General features: G+C 45.6%; 46 non-coding genes across 46 annotated transcripts; all 46 read right to left on the bottom strand.

The window, feature by feature from the left end:
• Positions 1 to 163: 163 nt before the first annotated feature.
• LOC123437686 lies at positions 164 to 282 on the bottom strand. Its single transcript, XR_006628862.1, has one exon. It is a non-coding gene; the product is annotated as a 5S ribosomal RNA (ribosomal RNA).
• Positions 283 to 464: 182 nt separating this feature from the next.
• Positions 465 to 583, bottom strand: LOC123435959. The gene has a single exon (XR_006627202.1). It is a non-coding gene; the product is annotated as a 5S ribosomal RNA (ribosomal RNA).
• Positions 584 to 762: 179 nt separating this feature from the next.
• On the bottom strand, positions 763 to 881 carry LOC123438383. Its single transcript, XR_006629528.1, has one exon. It is a non-coding gene; the product is annotated as a 5S ribosomal RNA (ribosomal RNA).
• Positions 882 to 1,084: 203 nt separating this feature from the next.
• On the bottom strand, positions 1,085 to 1,203 carry LOC123438740. The gene has a single exon (XR_006629865.1). It is a non-coding gene; the product is annotated as a 5S ribosomal RNA (ribosomal RNA).
• A 191-nt stretch (positions 1,204 to 1,394) lies between these two features.
• On the bottom strand, positions 1,395 to 1,513 carry LOC123435963. Its single transcript, XR_006627206.1, has one exon. It is a non-coding gene; the product is annotated as a 5S ribosomal RNA (ribosomal RNA).
• A 181-nt stretch (positions 1,514 to 1,694) lies between these two features.
• Positions 1,695 to 1,813, bottom strand: LOC123436959. Its single transcript, XR_006628165.1, has one exon. It is a non-coding gene; the product is annotated as a 5S ribosomal RNA (ribosomal RNA).
• A 191-nt stretch (positions 1,814 to 2,004) lies between these two features.
• LOC123436779 lies at positions 2,005 to 2,123 on the bottom strand. The gene has a single exon (XR_006627990.1). It is a non-coding gene; the product is annotated as a 5S ribosomal RNA (ribosomal RNA).
• Positions 2,124 to 2,335: 212 nt separating this feature from the next.
• LOC123437946 lies at positions 2,336 to 2,454 on the bottom strand. Its single transcript, XR_006629107.1, has one exon. It is a non-coding gene; the product is annotated as a 5S ribosomal RNA (ribosomal RNA).
• A 239-nt stretch (positions 2,455 to 2,693) lies between these two features.
• LOC123431901 lies at positions 2,694 to 2,812 on the bottom strand. The gene has a single exon (XR_006623504.1). It is a non-coding gene; the product is annotated as a 5S ribosomal RNA (ribosomal RNA).
• Positions 2,813 to 2,994: 182 nt separating this feature from the next.
• Positions 2,995 to 3,113, bottom strand: LOC123437122. Its single transcript, XR_006628320.1, has one exon. It is a non-coding gene; the product is annotated as a 5S ribosomal RNA (ribosomal RNA).
• Positions 3,114 to 3,562: 449 nt separating this feature from the next.
• On the bottom strand, positions 3,563 to 3,681 carry LOC123438286. The gene has a single exon (XR_006629437.1). It is a non-coding gene; the product is annotated as a 5S ribosomal RNA (ribosomal RNA).
• A 194-nt stretch (positions 3,682 to 3,875) lies between these two features.
• Positions 3,876 to 3,994, bottom strand: LOC123436524. The gene has a single exon (XR_006627744.1). It is a non-coding gene; the product is annotated as a 5S ribosomal RNA (ribosomal RNA).
• Positions 3,995 to 4,185: 191 nt separating this feature from the next.
• On the bottom strand, positions 4,186 to 4,304 carry LOC123432160. Its single transcript, XR_006623756.1, has one exon. It is a non-coding gene; the product is annotated as a 5S ribosomal RNA (ribosomal RNA).
• Positions 4,305 to 4,489: 185 nt separating this feature from the next.
• Positions 4,490 to 4,608, bottom strand: LOC123437169. The gene has a single exon (XR_006628364.1). It is a non-coding gene; the product is annotated as a 5S ribosomal RNA (ribosomal RNA).
• A 197-nt stretch (positions 4,609 to 4,805) lies between these two features.
• LOC123431701 lies at positions 4,806 to 4,924 on the bottom strand. The gene has a single exon (XR_006623290.1). It is a non-coding gene; the product is annotated as a 5S ribosomal RNA (ribosomal RNA).
• A 203-nt stretch (positions 4,925 to 5,127) lies between these two features.
• LOC123435627 lies at positions 5,128 to 5,246 on the bottom strand. Its single transcript, XR_006626871.1, has one exon. It is a non-coding gene; the product is annotated as a 5S ribosomal RNA (ribosomal RNA).
• Positions 5,247 to 5,440: 194 nt separating this feature from the next.
• On the bottom strand, positions 5,441 to 5,559 carry LOC123436118. Its single transcript, XR_006627354.1, has one exon. It is a non-coding gene; the product is annotated as a 5S ribosomal RNA (ribosomal RNA).
• Positions 5,560 to 5,756: 197 nt separating this feature from the next.
• Positions 5,757 to 5,875, bottom strand: LOC123433038. The gene has a single exon (XR_006624597.1). It is a non-coding gene; the product is annotated as a 5S ribosomal RNA (ribosomal RNA).
• A 188-nt stretch (positions 5,876 to 6,063) lies between these two features.
• On the bottom strand, positions 6,064 to 6,182 carry LOC123432680. The gene has a single exon (XR_006624252.1). It is a non-coding gene; the product is annotated as a 5S ribosomal RNA (ribosomal RNA).
• A 221-nt stretch (positions 6,183 to 6,403) lies between these two features.
• LOC123431868 lies at positions 6,404 to 6,522 on the bottom strand. Its single transcript, XR_006623465.1, has one exon. It is a non-coding gene; the product is annotated as a 5S ribosomal RNA (ribosomal RNA).
• A 194-nt stretch (positions 6,523 to 6,716) lies between these two features.
• On the bottom strand, positions 6,717 to 6,835 carry LOC123437829. The gene has a single exon (XR_006628998.1). It is a non-coding gene; the product is annotated as a 5S ribosomal RNA (ribosomal RNA).
• A 203-nt stretch (positions 6,836 to 7,038) lies between these two features.
• On the bottom strand, positions 7,039 to 7,157 carry LOC123435530. The gene has a single exon (XR_006626776.1). It is a non-coding gene; the product is annotated as a 5S ribosomal RNA (ribosomal RNA).
• A 197-nt stretch (positions 7,158 to 7,354) lies between these two features.
• On the bottom strand, positions 7,355 to 7,473 carry LOC123435598. Its single transcript, XR_006626843.1, has one exon. It is a non-coding gene; the product is annotated as a 5S ribosomal RNA (ribosomal RNA).
• Positions 7,474 to 7,667: 194 nt separating this feature from the next.
• On the bottom strand, positions 7,668 to 7,786 carry LOC123431648. The gene has a single exon (XR_006623236.1). It is a non-coding gene; the product is annotated as a 5S ribosomal RNA (ribosomal RNA).
• A 179-nt stretch (positions 7,787 to 7,965) lies between these two features.
• Positions 7,966 to 8,084, bottom strand: LOC123433652. The gene has a single exon (XR_006624991.1). It is a non-coding gene; the product is annotated as a 5S ribosomal RNA (ribosomal RNA).
• A 196-nt stretch (positions 8,085 to 8,280) lies between these two features.
• On the bottom strand, positions 8,281 to 8,399 carry LOC123432283. The gene has a single exon (XR_006623874.1). It is a non-coding gene; the product is annotated as a 5S ribosomal RNA (ribosomal RNA).
• A 182-nt stretch (positions 8,400 to 8,581) lies between these two features.
• Positions 8,582 to 8,700, bottom strand: LOC123438001. The gene has a single exon (XR_006629159.1). It is a non-coding gene; the product is annotated as a 5S ribosomal RNA (ribosomal RNA).
• A 197-nt stretch (positions 8,701 to 8,897) lies between these two features.
• Positions 8,898 to 9,016, bottom strand: LOC123433227. The gene has a single exon (XR_006624765.1). It is a non-coding gene; the product is annotated as a 5S ribosomal RNA (ribosomal RNA).
• Positions 9,017 to 9,216: 200 nt separating this feature from the next.
• On the bottom strand, positions 9,217 to 9,335 carry LOC123438578. The gene has a single exon (XR_006629713.1). It is a non-coding gene; the product is annotated as a 5S ribosomal RNA (ribosomal RNA).
• A 182-nt stretch (positions 9,336 to 9,517) lies between these two features.
• Positions 9,518 to 9,636, bottom strand: LOC123432594. The gene has a single exon (XR_006624168.1). It is a non-coding gene; the product is annotated as a 5S ribosomal RNA (ribosomal RNA).
• Positions 9,637 to 9,827: 191 nt separating this feature from the next.
• Positions 9,828 to 9,946, bottom strand: LOC123436522. The gene has a single exon (XR_006627742.1). It is a non-coding gene; the product is annotated as a 5S ribosomal RNA (ribosomal RNA).
• A 200-nt stretch (positions 9,947 to 10,146) lies between these two features.
• Positions 10,147 to 10,265, bottom strand: LOC123436521. The gene has a single exon (XR_006627741.1). It is a non-coding gene; the product is annotated as a 5S ribosomal RNA (ribosomal RNA).
• A 200-nt stretch (positions 10,266 to 10,465) lies between these two features.
• Positions 10,466 to 10,584, bottom strand: LOC123431900. The gene has a single exon (XR_006623503.1). It is a non-coding gene; the product is annotated as a 5S ribosomal RNA (ribosomal RNA).
• Positions 10,585 to 10,766: 182 nt separating this feature from the next.
• Positions 10,767 to 10,885, bottom strand: LOC123433641. Its single transcript, XR_006624981.1, has one exon. It is a non-coding gene; the product is annotated as a 5S ribosomal RNA (ribosomal RNA).
• A 200-nt stretch (positions 10,886 to 11,085) lies between these two features.
• LOC123436343 lies at positions 11,086 to 11,204 on the bottom strand. The gene has a single exon (XR_006627571.1). It is a non-coding gene; the product is annotated as a 5S ribosomal RNA (ribosomal RNA).
• A 200-nt stretch (positions 11,205 to 11,404) lies between these two features.
• LOC123436733 lies at positions 11,405 to 11,523 on the bottom strand. Its single transcript, XR_006627946.1, has one exon. It is a non-coding gene; the product is annotated as a 5S ribosomal RNA (ribosomal RNA).
• A 197-nt stretch (positions 11,524 to 11,720) lies between these two features.
• LOC123431935 lies at positions 11,721 to 11,839 on the bottom strand. The gene has a single exon (XR_006623541.1). It is a non-coding gene; the product is annotated as a 5S ribosomal RNA (ribosomal RNA).
• Positions 11,840 to 12,039: 200 nt separating this feature from the next.
• On the bottom strand, positions 12,040 to 12,158 carry LOC123435973. Its single transcript, XR_006627215.1, has one exon. It is a non-coding gene; the product is annotated as a 5S ribosomal RNA (ribosomal RNA).
• A 188-nt stretch (positions 12,159 to 12,346) lies between these two features.
• On the bottom strand, positions 12,347 to 12,465 carry LOC123435781. The gene has a single exon (XR_006627029.1). It is a non-coding gene; the product is annotated as a 5S ribosomal RNA (ribosomal RNA).
• A 197-nt stretch (positions 12,466 to 12,662) lies between these two features.
• Positions 12,663 to 12,781, bottom strand: LOC123432633. Its single transcript, XR_006624206.1, has one exon. It is a non-coding gene; the product is annotated as a 5S ribosomal RNA (ribosomal RNA).
• Positions 12,782 to 12,975: 194 nt separating this feature from the next.
• On the bottom strand, positions 12,976 to 13,094 carry LOC123433630. The gene has a single exon (XR_006624972.1). It is a non-coding gene; the product is annotated as a 5S ribosomal RNA (ribosomal RNA).
• Positions 13,095 to 13,365: 271 nt separating this feature from the next.
• Positions 13,366 to 13,484, bottom strand: LOC123433401. The gene has a single exon (XR_006624905.1). It is a non-coding gene; the product is annotated as a 5S ribosomal RNA (ribosomal RNA).
• A 185-nt stretch (positions 13,485 to 13,669) lies between these two features.
• LOC123435780 lies at positions 13,670 to 13,788 on the bottom strand. Its single transcript, XR_006627028.1, has one exon. It is a non-coding gene; the product is annotated as a 5S ribosomal RNA (ribosomal RNA).
• A 197-nt stretch (positions 13,789 to 13,985) lies between these two features.
• LOC123432632 lies at positions 13,986 to 14,104 on the bottom strand. Its single transcript, XR_006624205.1, has one exon. It is a non-coding gene; the product is annotated as a 5S ribosomal RNA (ribosomal RNA).
• A 203-nt stretch (positions 14,105 to 14,307) lies between these two features.
• Positions 14,308 to 14,426, bottom strand: LOC123436413. Its single transcript, XR_006627639.1, has one exon. It is a non-coding gene; the product is annotated as a 5S ribosomal RNA (ribosomal RNA).
• A 193-nt stretch (positions 14,427 to 14,619) lies between these two features.
• Positions 14,620 to 14,738, bottom strand: LOC123433411. Its single transcript, XR_006624911.1, has one exon. It is a non-coding gene; the product is annotated as a 5S ribosomal RNA (ribosomal RNA).
• Positions 14,739 to 14,843: the final 105 nt, after the last annotated feature.

The following is a 14,843-nucleotide window of genomic DNA, read 5'->3' as shown; positions in this document are numbered from 1 at the left end:
TACTACTAGTACTACTACTACTACTACTACTACTACTAGTCGTTGGGTGTCAAGCGCGGTGGGAAAAGTCACACAGTAATCGTCAAAAATAAGAAAATGAGGTCATATAGATCACGTTCCCGCGTCATCCTTGTCACGTGGCGCAAAAATATATTTAAAACGGGGAATGCAACACGAGGACTTCCCAGGAGGTCACCCATCCTAGTACTACTCTCGCCCAAGCACGCTTAACTTCGGAGTTCTGATGGGATCCCGTGCTTTAGTGCTGGTATGATCACATCCGACATGCAACTATCTATTTGTTCCTTATGCTTGCCCCTACCACTACTACTACTACTAGTCGTTGGGTGTCAAGCGCGGTGGGAAAAGTCACACAGTAATCGTCAAAAATAAGAAAATGAGGTCATATAGATCACGGTCCCGCGTCATCCTTGTCACGTGGCGCAAAAATATATTTAAAAAGGGGAATGCAACACGAGGACTTCCCAGGAGGTCACCCATCCTAGTACTACCCTCGACCAAGCACGCTTAACTTCGGAGTTCTGATGGGATCCGGTGCTTTAGTGCTGGTATGATCGCATCCCACATGCATCTATCTATTTGTTCCTTATGCTTGCCCCTACTACTACTACTACTAGTCGTTGGGTGTCAAGCGCGGTGGGAAAAGTCACACAGTAATCGTCAAAAATAAGAAAATGAGGTCATATAGATCACGCTCCCGCGTCATCCTTGTCACGTGGCGCAAAAATATATTTAAAAAGGGGAATGCAACACGAGGACTTCCCAGGAGGTCACCCATCCTAGTACTACTCTCGCCCAAGCACGCTTAACTTTGAAGTTCTGATGGGATCCGGTGCTTTAGTGCTGGTATGATCGCATCCGACATGCAACTATCTATTTGTTCCTTATGCTTGCCCCTACTAGTACTACTACTACTACTACTACTACTACTACTACTAGTCGTTGGGTGTCAAGCGCGGTGGGAAAAGTCACACAGTAATCGTCAAAAATAAGAAAATGAGGTCATATAGATCACGCTCACGCGTCATCCTTGTCACGTGGCGCAAAAATATATTTAAAAAGGGGAATGCAACACGAGGACTTCCCAGGAGGTCACCCATCCTCGTACTACTCTCGCCCAAGCACGCTTAACTTCGAAGTTCTGATGGGATCCGGTGCTTTAGTGCTGGTATGATCGCATCCGACATGCAACTATCTATTTGTTCCTTATGCTTGCCCCTACTACTACTACTACTACTACTACTACTAGTCGTTGGGTGTCAAGCGCGGTGGGAAAAGTCACACAGTAATCGTCAAAAATAAGAAAATGAGGTCATATAGATCACGCTCACGCGTCATCCTTGTCACGTGGCGCAAAAATATATTTAAAAAGGGGAAAGCAACACGAGGACTTCCCAGGAGGTCACCCATCCTAGTACTACTCTCGCCCAAGCACGCTTAACTTCGGAGTTCTGATGGGATCCGGTGCTTTAGTGCTGGTATGATCGCATCCGACATGCAACTATCTATTTGTTCCTTATGCTTTCCCTACTACTACTACTACTACTAGTCGTTGGGTGTCAAGCGCGGTGGGAAAAGTCACACAGTAATCGTCAAAAATAAGAAAATGAGGTCATATAGATCACGCTCCCGCGTCATCCTTGTCACGTGGCGCAAAAATATATTTAAAAAGAGGAATGCAACACGAGGACTTTCCAGGAGGTCACCCATCCTAGTACTACTCTCGCCCAAGCACGCTTAACTTCGGAGTTCTGATGGGATCCGGTGCTTTAGTGCTGGTATGATCGCATCCGACATGCAACTATCTATTTGTTCCTTATGCTTGCCCCTACTACTACTACTACTACTACTACTACTAGTCGTTGGGTGTCAAGCGCGGTGGGAAAAGTCACACAGTAATCGTCAAAAATAAGAAAATGAGGTCATATAGATCACGCTCCCGCGTCATCCTTGTCACGTGGCGCAAAAATATATTTAAAAAGGGGAATGCAACACGAGGACTTCCCAGGAGGTCACCCATCCTAGTACTACTCTCGCCCAAGCATGCTTAACTTCGGAGTTCTGATGGGATCCGGTGCTTTAGTGCTGGTATGATCGCATCCAACATGCAACTATCTATTTGTTCCTTATGCTTGCCCCTACTACTACTACTACTACTACTACTACTACTACTACTACTACTACTACTAGTCGTTGGGTGTCAAGCGCGGTGGGAAAAGTCACACAGTAATCGTCAAAAATAAGAAAATGAGGTCATATAGATCACGTTCCCGCGTCATCCTTGTCACGTGGCGCAAAAATATATTTAAAAAGGGGAATGCAACACGAGGACTTCCCAGGAGGTCACCCATCCTAGTACTACTCTCGCCCAAGCACGCTTAACTTCGGTGTTCTGATGGGATCCGGTGCTTTAGTGCTGGTATGATCGCATCCGACATGCATCTATCTATTTGTTCCTTATGCTTGCCCCTACTACTACTACTACTACTACTACTACTACTACTACTACTACTACTACTACTACTACTACTACTACTACTACTACTAGTCGTTGGGTGTCAAGCGCGGTGGGAAAAGTCACACAGTAATCGTCAAAAATAAGAAAATGAGGTCATATAGATCACGGTCCCGCGTCATCCTTGTCACGTGGCGCAAAAATATATTTAAAAAAGGGAATGCAACACGAGGACTTCCCAGGAGGTCACCCATCCTAGTACTACTCTCGCCCAAGCACGCTTAACTTCGAAGTTCTGATGGGATATGGTGCTTTAGTGCTGGTATGATCGCATCCGACATGCAACTATCTATTTGTTCCTTATGCTTGCCCCTACTACTACTACTACTACTAGTCGTTGGGTGTCAAGCGCGGTGGGAAAAGTCACACAGTAATCGTCAAAAATAAGAAAATGAGGTCATATAGATCACGCTCCCTCGTCATCCTTGTCACGTGGCGCAAAAATATATTTAAAAAGGGGAATGCAACACGAGGACTTCCCAGGAGGTCACCCATCCTAGTACTACTCTCGTCCAAGCACGCTTAACTTCGGAGTTCTGATGAGATCCGGTGCTTTAGTGCTGGTATGATCGCATCCGACATGCAACTATCTATTTGTTCCTTATGCTTGCCCCTACTACTACTACTACTACTACTACTACTACTACTACTACTACTACTACTACTACTACTACTACTACTACTACTACTACTACTACTACTACTACTACTACTACTACTACTACTACTACTACTACTACTACTACTACTACTACTACTACTACTACTACTACTACTACTACTACTACTACTACTACTACTACTACTACTACTACTACTACTACTACTACTACTACTACTACTACTACTACTACTACTACTACTACTACTACTACTACTACTACTACTACTACTACTACTAGTCGTTGGGTGTCAAGCGCGGTGGGAAAAGTCACACAGTAATCGTCAAAAATAAGAAAATGAGGTCATATAGATCACGGTCCCGCGTCATCCTTGTCACGTGGCGCAAAAATATATTTAAAAAGGGGAATGCAATACGAGGACTTCCCAGGAGGTCACCCATCCTAGTACTACTCTCGCCCAAGCGCGCTTAACTTCAGAGTTCTGATGGGATCCGGTGCTTTAGTGCTGGTATGATCGCATCCGACATGCAACTATCTATTTGTTCCTTATGCTTGCCCCTAATACTACTACTACTACTACTACTACTACTAGTCGTTGGGTGTCAAGCGCGGTGGGAAAAGTCACACAGTAATCGTCAAAAATAAGAAAATGAGGTCATATAGATCACGCTCCCGCGTCATCCTTGTCACGTGGCACAAAAATATATTTAAAAAGGGGAATGCAACACGAGGACTTCCCAGGAGGTCACCCATCCTAGTACTACTCTCGCCCAAGCACGCTTAACTTCGAAGTTCTGATGGGATCCGGTGCTTTAGTGCTGGTATGATCGCATCCGACATGCAACTATCTATTTGTTCCTTATGCTTGCCTCTACTACTATTACTACTACTACTACTACTAGTCGTTGGGTGTCAAGCGCGGTGGGAAAAGTCACACAGTAATCGTCAAAAATAAGAAAATGAGGTTATATAGATCACGCTCCCGCGTCATCCTTGTCACGTGGCGCAAAAATATATTTAAAAAGGGGAATGCAACACGAGGACTTCCCAGGAGGTCACCCATCCTATTACTACTCTCGCCCAAGCACACTTAACTTCGGAGTTCTGATGGGATCCGGGGCTTTAGTGCTGGTATGATCGCATCCGACATGCAACTATCTATTTGTTCCTTATGCTTGCCCCTACTACTACTACTACTACTACTAGTCGTTGGGTGTCAAGCGCGGTGGGAAAAGTCACACAGTAATCGTCAAAAATAAGAAAATGAGGTCATATAGATCACGCTCCCGCGTCATCCTTGTCACGTGGCGCAAAAATATATTTAAAAAGGGGAATGCAACACGAGGACTTCCCAGGAGGTCACCCATCCTAGTAGTACTCTCGCCCAAGCACGCTTAACTTCGGAGTTCTGATGGGATCCGGTGCTTTAGTGCTGGTATGATCGCATCCGACATGCAACTATCTATTTGTTCCTTATGCTTGCCCCTACTACTACTACTACTACTAGTACTACTACTACTAGTCGTTGGGTGTCAAGCGCGGTGGGAAAAGTCACACAGTAATCGTCAAAAATAAGAAAATGAGGTCATATAGATCACGCTCCCGCGTCATCCTTGTCACGTGGCGCAAAAATATATTTAAAAAGGGGAATGCAACACGAGGACTTCCCAGGAGGTCACCCATCCTAGTACTACTCTCGCCCAAGCACGCTTAACTTCGGAGTTGTGATGGGATCCGGTGCTTTAGTGCTGGTATGATCGCATCCGACATGCAACTATCTATTTGTTCCTTATGCTTGCCCCTACTACTACTACTACTACTACTACTACTACTACTACTACTAGTCGTTGGGTGTCAAGCGCGGTGGGAAAAGTCACACAGTAATCGTCAAAAATAAGAAAATGAGGTCATATAGATCACGTTCCCGCGTCATCCTTGTCACGTGGCGCAAAAATATATTTAAAAAGGGGAATGCAACACGAGGACTTCCCAGGAGGTCACCCATCCTAGTACTACTCTCGCCCAAGCACGCTTAACTTCGGAGTTCTGATGGGATCCGGTGCTTTAGTGCTAGTATGATCGCATCCGACATGCAACTATCTATTTGTTCCTTATGCTTGCCCCTACTACTACTACTACTACTACTACTACTACTAGTCGTTGGGTGTCAAGCGCGGTGGGAAAAGTCACACAGTAATCGTCAAAAATAAGAAAATGAGGTCATATAGATCACGGTCCCGCGTCATCCTTGTCACGTGGCGCAAAAATATATTTAAAAAGGGGAATGCAACACGAGGACTTCCCAGGAGGTCACCCATCCTAGTACTACTCTCGCCCAAGCACGCTTAACTTCGGAGTTCTGATGGGATCTGGTGCTTTAGTGCTGGTATGATCGCATCCGACATGCAACTATCTATTTGTTCCTTATGCTTGCCCCTACTACTACTACTACTACTAGTACTACTACTACTAGTCGTTGGATGTCAAGCGCGGTGGGAAAAGTCACACAGTAATCGTCAAAAATAAGAAAATAAGGTCATATAGATCACGCTCCCGCGTCATCCTTGTCACGTGGCGCAAAAATATATTTAAAAAGGGGAATGCAACACGAGGACTTCCCAGGAGGTCACCCATCCTAGTACTACTCTCGCCCAAGCACGCTTAACTTCGGAGTTCTGATGGGATATGGTGCTTTAGTGCTCGTATGATCGCATCCGACATGCAACTATCTATTTGTTCCTTATGCTTGCCCCTACTACTACTACTACTACTACTACTAGTCGTTGGGTGTCAAGCGCGGTGGGAAAAGTCACACAGTAATCGTCAAAAATAAGAAAATGAGGTCATATAGATCACGCCCCCGCGTCATCCTTGTCACGTGGCGCAAAAATATATTTAAAAAGGGGAATGCAATACAAGGACTTCTCAGGAGGTCACCCATCCTAGTACTACTCTCGCCCAAGCACGCCTAACTTCGGAGTTCTGATGGGATCCGGTGCTTTAGTGTTGGTATGATCGCATCCGACATGCAACTATCTATTTGTTCCTTATGCTTACCCCTACTACTACTACTACTACTACTACTACTACCACTACTACTACTACTACTACTACTACTAGTCGTTGGGTGTCAAGCGCGGTGGGAAAAGTCACACAGTAATCGTCAAAAATAAGAAAATGAGGTCATATAGATCACGGTCCCGCGTCATCCTTGTCACGTGGCGCAAAAATATATTTAAAAAGGGGAATGCAACACGAGGACTTCCCAGGAGGTCACCCATCCTATTACTACTCTCGCCCAAGCGCGCTTAACTTCGGAGTTCTGATGGGATCCGGTGCTTTAGTGCTGGTATGATCGCATCCGACATGCAACTATCTATTTGTTCCTTATGCTTGCCCCTAATACTACTACTACTACTACTACTACTACTAGTCGTTGGGTGTCAAGCGCGGTGGGAAAAGTCACACAGTAATCGTCAAAAATAAGAAAATGAGGTCATGTAGATCACGCTCCCGCGTCATCCTTGTCACGTGGCGCAAAAATATATTTAAAAAGGGGAATGCAACACGAGGACTTCCCAGGAGGTCACCCATCCTAGTACTACTATCGCCCAAGCACGCTTAACTTCGGAGTTCTGATGGGATCCGGTGCTTTAGTGCTGGTATGATCGCATCCGACATGCAACTATCTATTTGTTCCTTATGCTTGCCCCTACTACTACTACTACTACTACTACTACCACTACTAGTACTAGTCGTTGGGTGTCAAGCGCGGTGGGAAAAGTCACACAGTAATCGTCAAAAATAAGAAAATGAGGTCATGTAGATCACGCTCCCGCGTCATCCTTGTCACGTGGCGCAAAAATATATTTAAAAAGGGGAATGCAACACGAGGACTTCGCAGGAGGTCACCCATCCTAGTACTACTCTCGCCCAAGCACGCTTAACTTCGGAGTTCTGATGGGATCCGGTGCTTTAGTGCTGGTATGATCGCATCCGACATGCAACTATCTATTTGTTCCTTATGCTTGCCCCTACTACTACTACTACTACTACTACTACTACTACTAGTCGTTGGGTGTCAAGCGCGGTGGGAAAAGTCACACAGTAATCGTCAAAAATAAGAAAATGAGGTCATATAGATCACGCTCCCGCGTCATCCTTGTCACGTGGCGCAAAAATATATTTAAAAAGGGGAATGCAACACAAGGAGTTCCCAGGAGGTCACCCATCCTAGTACTACTCTCGCCCAAGCACGCTTAACTTCGGAGTTCTGATGGGATCCGGTGCTTTAGTGCTGGTATGATCGCATCCGACATGCAACTATCTATTTGTTCCTTATGCTTGCCCCTACTACTACTACTACTACTACTACTACTACTAGTCGTTGGGTGTCAAGCGCGGTGGGAAAAGTCACACAGTAATCGTCAAAAATAAGAAAATGAGGTCATATAGATCACGCTCCCGCGTCATCCTTGTCACGTGGCGCAAAAATATATTTAAAAAGCGGAATGCAACATGAGGACTTCCCAGGAGGTCACCCATCCTAGTACTACTCTCGCCCAAGCACGCTTAACTTCGGAGTTCTGATGGGATCCGGTGCTTTAGTGCTGGTATGATCGCAGCCGACATGCAACTATCTATTTGTTCCTTATGCTTGCCCCTACTACTACTACTACTAGTGGTTGGGTGTCAAGCGCGGTGGGAAAAGTCACACAGTAATCGTCAAAAATAAGAAAATGAGGTCATATAGATCACGGTCCCGCGTCATCCTTGTCACGTGGCGCAAAAATATATTTAAAAAGGGGAATGCAACACGAGGACTTCCCAGGAGGTCACCCATCCTAGTACTACTCTCGCCCAAGCACGCTTAACTTCGGAGTTCTGATGGGATCCGGTGCTTTAGTGCTGGTATGATCGCATCCGACATGCAACTATCTATTTGTTCCTTATGCTTGCCCCTACTACTACTACTACTACTACTACTACTACTACTAGTCGTTGGGTGTCAAGCGCGGTGGAAAAAGTTACACAGTAATCGTCAAAAATAAAAAATGAGGTCATATAGATCACGGTCCCGCGTCATCCTTGTCACGTGGCGCAAAAATATATTTAAAAAGGGGAATGCAACATGAGGACTTCCCAGGAGGTCACCCATCCTAGTACTACTCTCGCCCAAGCAGGCTTAACTTCGGAGTTCTGATGGGATCCGGTGCTTTAGTGCTGGTATGATCGCATCCGACATGCAACTATCTATTTGTTCCTTATGCTTGCCCCTACTACTACTACTACTACTAGTCGTTGGGTGTCAAGCGCGGTGGGAAAAGTCACACAGTAATCGTCAAAAATAAGAAAATGAGGTCATATAGATCACGCTCCCGCGTCATCCTTGTCACGTGGCGCAAAAATACATTTAAAAAGGGGAATGCAACACGAGGACTTCCCAGGAGGTCACCCATCCTAGTACTACTCTCGCCCAAGCACGCTTAACTTCGGAGTTCTGATGGGATCCGGTGCTTTAGTGCTGGTATGAGAGCATCCGACATGCAACTATCTATTTGTTCCTTATGCTTGCCCCTACTACTACTACTACTACTACTACTACTACTACTAGTCGTTGGGTGTCAAGCGCGGTGGGAAAAGTCACACAATAATCGTCAAAAATAAGAAAATGAGGTCATATAGATCACGCTCCCGCGTCATCCTTGTCACGTGGCGCAAAAATATATTTAAAAAGGGGAATGCAACACAAGGACTTCCGAGGAGGTCACCCATCCTAGTACTACTCTCGCCCAAGCACGCTAAACTTCGGAGTTTTCATGGGATCCGGTGCTTTAGTGCTGGTATGATCGCATCCGACATGCAACTATCTATTTGTTCCTTATGCTTGTCCCTACTACTACTACTACTACTACTACTACTACTACTACTAGTCGTTGGGTGTCAAGCGCGGTGGGAAAAGTCACACAGTAATCGTCAAAAATAAGAAAATGAGGTCATATAGATCACGCTCCCGCGTCATCCTTGTCACGTGGCGCAAAAATATATTTAAAAAGGGGAATGCAACACGAGGACTTCCCAGGAGGTCACCCATCCTACTACTACTCTCGCCCAAGCACGCTTAACTTCGGAGTTCTGATGGGATCCCGTGCTTTAGTGCTGGTATGATCGCATCCGACATGCAACTATCTATTTGTTCCTTATGCTTGCCCCTACTACTACTACTACTACTAGTGGTTGGGTGTCAAGCGCGGTGGGAAAAGTCACACAGTAATCGTCAAAAATAAGAAAATGAGGTCATATAGATCACGGTCCCGCGTCATCCTTGTCACGTGGCGCAAAAATATATTTAAAAAGGGGAATGCAACACGAGGACTTCCCAGGAGGTCACCCATCCTAGTACTACTCTCGCCCAAGCACGCTTAACTTCGAAGTTGTGATGGGATCCGGTGCTTTAGTGCTGGTATGATCGCATCCGACATGCAACTATCTATTTGTTCCTTATGCTTGCCCCTACTACTACTACTACTACTACTACTACTAGTCGTTGGGTGTCAAGCGCGGTGGAAAAAGGCACACAGTAATCGTCAAAAATAAGAAAATGAGGTCATATAGATCACGGTCCCGCGTCATCCTTGTCACGTGGCGCAAAAATATATTTAAAAAGGGGAATGCAACACGAGGACTTCCCAGGAGGTCACCCATCCTAGTACTACTCTCGCCCAAGCACGCTTAACTTCGAAGTTCTGATGGGATCCGGTGCTTTAGTGCTGGTATGATCGCATCCGACATGCAACTATCTATTTGTTCCTTATGCTTGCCCCTACTACTACTACCACTACTACTACTACTACTACTACTAGTCGTTGGGTGTCAAGCGCGGTGGGAAAAGTCACACAGTAATCGTCAAAAATAAGAAAATGAGGTCATATAGATCACGGTCCCGCGTCATCCTTGTCACGTGGCGCAAAAATATATTTAAAAAGGGGAATGCAACACGAGGACTTCCCAGGAGGTCACCCATCCTAGTACTACTCTCGCCCAAGCACGCTTAACTTCGAAGTTCTGATGGGATCCGGTGCTTTAGTGCTGGTATGATCGCATCCGACATGCAACTATCTATTTGTTCCTTATGCTTGCCCCTACTACTACTACCACTACTACTACTACTACTACTACTAGTCGTTGGGTGTCAAGCGCGGTGGGAAAAGTCACACAGTAATCGTCAAAAATAAGAAAATGAGGTCATATAGATCACGGTCCCGCGTCATCCTTGTCACGTGGCGCAAAAATATATTTAAGAAGGGGAATGCAACACGAGGACTTCCCAGGAGGTCACCCATCCTAGTACTACTCTCGCCCAAGCACGCTTAACTTCGAAGTTCTGATGGGATATGGTGCTTTAGTGCTGGTATGATCGCATCCGACATGCAACTATCTATTTGTTCCTTATGCTTGCCCCTACTACTACTACTAGTACTAGTCGTTGGGTGTCAAGCGCGGTGGGAAAAGTCACACAGTAATCGTCAAAAATAAGAAAATGAGGTCATATAGATCACGCTCCCTCGTCATCCTTGTCACGTGGCGCAAAAATATATTTAAAAAGGGGAATGCAACACGAGGACTTCCCAGGAGGTCACCCATCCTAGTACTACTCTCGCCCAAGCACGCTTAACTTCGGAGTTCTGATGGGATCCGGTGCTTTAGTGCTGGTATGATCGCATCCGACATGCAACTACCTATTTGTTCCTTATGCTTGCCCCTACTACTACTACTACTACTACTACTACTACTACTACTAGTCGTTGGGTGTCAAGCGCGGTGGGAAAAGTCACACAGTAATCGTCAAAAATAAGAAAATGAGGTCATATAGATCACGGTCCCGCGTCATCCTTGTCACGTGGCGCAAAAATATATTTAAAAAGGGGAATGCAACACGAGAAATTCCCAGGAGGTCACCCATCCTAGTACTACTCTCGCCCAAGCGCGCTTAACTTCGGAGTTCTGATGGGATCCGGTGCTTTAGTGCTGGTATGATCGCATCCGACATGCAACTATCTATTTGTTCCTTATGCTTGCCCCTACTACTACTACTACTACTACTACTACTACTACTACTAGTCGTTGGGTGTCAAGCGCGGTGGGAAAAGTCACACAGTAATCGTCAAAAATAAGAAAATGAGGTCATATAGATCACGGTCCCGCGTCATCCTTGTCACGTGGCGCAAAAATATATTTAAAAAGGGGAATGCAACACGAGGACTTCCCAGGAGGTCACCCATCCTAGTACTACTCTCGCCCAAGCGCGCTTAACTTCGGAGTTCTGATGGGATCCGGTGCTTTAGTGCTGGTATGATCGCATCCGACATGCAACTATCTATTTGTTCCTTATGCTTGCCCCTAATACTACTACTACTACTACTACTACTACTACTAGTCGTTGGGTGTCAAGCGCGGTGGGAAAAGTCACACAGTAATCGTCAAAAATAAGAAAATGAGGTCATATAGATCACGCTCCCGCGTCATCCTTGTCACGTGGCGCAAAAATATATTTAAAAAGGGGAATGCAACACGAGGACTTCCCAGGAGGTCACCCATCCTAGTACTACTATCGCCCAAGCACGCTTAACTTCGGAGTTCTGATGGGATCCGATGCTTTAGTGCTGGTATGATCGCATCCGACATGCAACTATCTATTTGTTCCTTATGCTTGCCCCTACTACTACTACTACTACTACTACTACTACTACTACTAGTCGTTGGGTGTCAAGCGCGGTGGGAAAAGTCACACAGTAATCGTCAAAAATAAGAAAATGAGGTTATATAGATCACGCTCTCGCGTCATCCTTGTCACGTGGCGCAAAAATATATTTAAAAAGGGGAATGCAACACGAGGACTTCCCAGGAGGTCACCCATCCTAGTACTACTCTCGCCCAAGCACGCTTAACTTCGGAGTTCTGATGGGATCCGGGGCTTTAGTGCTGGTATGATCGCATCCGACATGCAACTATCTATTTGTTCCTTATGCTTGCCCCTACTACTACTACTACTACTACTACTAGTCGTTGGGTGTCAAGCGCGGTGGGAAAACTCACACAGTAATCGTCAAAAATAAGAAAATGAGGTCATATAGATCACGCTCCCACGTCATCCTTGTCACGTGGCGCAAAAATATATTTAAAAAGGGGAATGCAACACGAGGACTTCCCAGGAGGTCACCCATCCTAGTACTACTCTCGCCCAAGCACGCTTAACTTCAGAGTTCTGATGGGATCCGGTGCTTTAGTGCTGGTATGATCGCATCCGACATGCAACTATCTATTTGTTCCTTATGCTTGCCCCTACTACTACTACTACTACTAGTACTACTACTACTAGTCGTTGGGTGTCAGGCGCGGTGGGAAAAGTCACACAGTAATCGTCAAAAATAAGAAAATGAGGTCATATAGATCACGCTCCCGCGTCATCCTTGTCACGTGGCGCAAAAATATATTTAAAAAGGGGAATGCAACACGAGGACTTCCCAGGAGGTCACCCATCCTAGTACTACTCTCGCCCAAGCATGCTTAACTTCGGAGTTGTGATGGGATCCGGTGCTTTAGTGCTGGTATGATCGCATCCGACATGCAACTATCTATTTGTTCCTTATGCTTGCCCCTACTACTACTACTACTACTACTACTACTACTAGTCGTTGGGTGTCAAGCGCGGTGGGAAAAGTCACACAGTAATCGTCAAAAATAAGAAAATGAGGTCATATAGATCACGTTCCCGCGTCATCCTTGTCACGTGGCGCAAAAATATATTTAAAAAGGGGAATGCAACACGAGGACTTCCCAGGAGGTCACCCATCCTAGTACTACTCTCGCCCAAGCACGCTTAACTTCGGAGTTCTGATGGGATCCGGTGCTTTAGTGCTGGTATGATCGCATCCGACATGCAACTATCTATTTGTTCCTTATGCTTGCCCCTACTACTACTACTACTACTACTACTACTACTACTACTACTACTACTACTACTACTACTACTACTACTACTACTACTACTACTACTACTACTACTACTACTACTACTACTACTCGTTGGGTGTCAAGCGCGGTGGGAAAAGTCACACAGTAATCGTCAAAAATAAGAAAATGAGGTCATATAGATCACGGTCCCGCGTCATCCTTGTCACGTGGCGCAAAAATATATTTAAAAAGGGAATGCAACAGGAGGACTTCCCAGGAGGTCACCCATCCTAGTACTACTCTCGCCCAAGCACGCATAACTTCGGAGTTCTGATGGGATATGGTGCTTTAGTGCTCGTATGATCGCATCCGACATGCAACTATCTATTTGTTCCTTATGCTTGCCCCTACTACTACTACTACTACTACTAGTCGTTGGGTGTCAAGCGCGGTGGGAAAAGTCACACAGTAATCGTCAAAAATAAGAAAATGAGGTCATATAGATCACGCTCCCGCGTCATCCTTGTCACGTGGCGCAAAAATATATTTAAAAAGGGGAATGCAACACGAGGACTTCCCAGGAGGTCACCCATCCTAGTACTACTCTCGCCCAAGCACGCTTAACTTCAGAGTTCTGATGGGATCCGGTGCTTTAGTGCTGGTATGATCGCATCCGACATGCAACTATCTATTTGTTCCTTATGCTTGCCCCTACTACTACTACTACTACTAGTACTACTACTACTAGTCGTTGGGTGTCAAGCGCGGTGGGAAAAGTCACACAGTAATCGTCAAAAATAAGAAAATGAGGTCATATAGATCACGCTCCCGCGTCATCCTTGTCACGTGGCGCAAAAATATATTTAAAAAGGGGAATGCAACACGAGGACTTCCCAGGAGGTCACCCATCCTAGTACTACTCTCGCCCAAGCATGCTTAACTTCGGAGTTGTGATGGGATCCGGTGCTTTAGTGCTGGTATGATCGCATCCGACATGCAACTATCTATTTGTTCCTTATGCTTGCCCCTACTACTACTACTACTACTACTACTACTACTACTACTACTAGTCGTTGGGTGTCAAGCGCGGTGGGAAAAGTCACATAGTAATCGTCAAAAATAAGAAAATGAGGTCATATAGATCACGTTCCCGCGTCATCCTTGTCACGTGGCGCAAAAATATATTTAAAAAGGGGAATGCAACACGAGGACTTCCCAGGAGGTCACCCATCCTAGTACTACTCTCGCCCAAGCACGCTTAACTTCGGAGTTCTGATGGGATCCGATGCTTTAGTGCTGGTATGATCGCATCCGACATGCAACTATCTATTTGTTCCTTATGCTTGCCCCTACTACTACTACTACTACTACTACTACTACTACTCGTTGGGTGTCAAGCGCGGTGGGAAAAGTCACACAGTAATCGTCAAAAATAAGAAAATGAGGTCATATAGATCACGGTCCCGCGTCATCCTTGTCACGTGGCGCAAAAATATATTTAAAAAGGGAATGCAACAGAAGGACTTCCCAGGAGGTCACCCATCCTAGTACTACTCTCGCCCAAGCACGCATAACTTCGGAGTTCTGATGGGATATGGTGCTTTAGTGCTCGTATGATCGCATCCGACATGCAACTATCTATTTGTTCCTTATGCTTGCCCCTACTACTACTACTACTAGTACTACTAGTCGTTGGGTGTCAAGCGCGGTGGGAAAAGTCACACAGTAAT

This window comes from Hordeum vulgare, chromosome 2H (genome assembly GCF_904849725.1).
Source record: "Hordeum vulgare subsp. vulgare chromosome 2H, MorexV3_pseudomolecules_assembly, whole genome shotgun sequence".
NCBI classification, from domain to species: Eukaryota; Viridiplantae; Streptophyta; class Magnoliopsida; order Poales; family Poaceae; genus Hordeum; species Hordeum vulgare.
The sequence above is the reverse complement of the archived record's forward strand: the minus strand, read 5'-3'. Positions and strand labels throughout refer to the sequence as shown.